This window comes from Protopterus annectens, chromosome 7.part0 (assembly GCF_019279795.1).
Source record: "Protopterus annectens isolate FY-2018-M chromosome 7.part0, PAN1.0, whole genome shotgun sequence".
Lineage (NCBI taxonomy): Eukaryota > Metazoa > Chordata > Ceratodontiformes > Protopteridae > Protopterus > Protopterus annectens.
This window is the reverse complement of record NC_056739.1, coordinates 1,407,325,516-1,407,326,229: the sequence shown is the minus strand read 5'-3', so window position 1 is coordinate 1,407,326,229 and position 714 is coordinate 1,407,325,516. Positions and strand designations below refer to the sequence as shown.

Genomic DNA, 714 nt, shown 5'->3' with positions numbered 1-714 from the left:
TAGAAACTGAATGAATATTTTACAATCTTACCATTGTTACTAAGTTATTTTACATTAGAAAAAAGAAGCATCTCCCTTATTTTCATTACTCTCATGGTGAGTGTAGATCACAGTGTGTGTATGTACCTTTAATAAGCATTTCCAGATGTAGGCATGTGTATATAAATACAGAGCACATGTAGGCAGCAGTGCCATTTTTGAGAGAACCGCCAGAGTGTTAACATGTATGAGTGCAGTAGTCAGTCTGTTTATAAGTTTATTTAAATTTAAGTTAAAAAGCCTCATTTCTGATGGGTTTGTGTGTAATAAAGCTGCTTGAACAGAATGCATGAATGTTCGTCTGTTTTATCCTGACCAGAGGAGTGGCATGGTGTCAGAACTGGGATCACTTCTCTGCCTTTTCGCTAAGATCATGTGTAGTATCTGTTCTTATCAGTTTAATTAGCAAAGCAACTTCTTCGAGCCATGATGTGCAGAGTTGGCGATGAAGGCAGACTAAGCAGGCTGAGTGAAATAGAGCACAGACAAACAAAAAAGGGACAGAAATGAGCTAAAGGTAAAGGAAACTGCACAAATGATTTATTTGGCAAATAAAATGAAATGTCACATTTATTAGGCACAAAATGCATTATTAAGCAAACAAGTAGCACAAAATGTATTATTAAGCAAATGAAAGGCACAAACTGCATTATTAATTAAATGAAATGTTTGAAA

General features: G+C 35.2%; 1 pseudogene; it reads left to right on the top strand.

Annotated features, from left to right (window-relative positions):
* The first annotated feature begins 384 nt into the window (after nucleotides 1-384).
* LOC122807319 lies at nucleotides 385-499 on the top strand (annotated as a pseudogene).
* The last annotated feature ends 215 nt before the right edge of the window (nucleotides 500-714 follow it).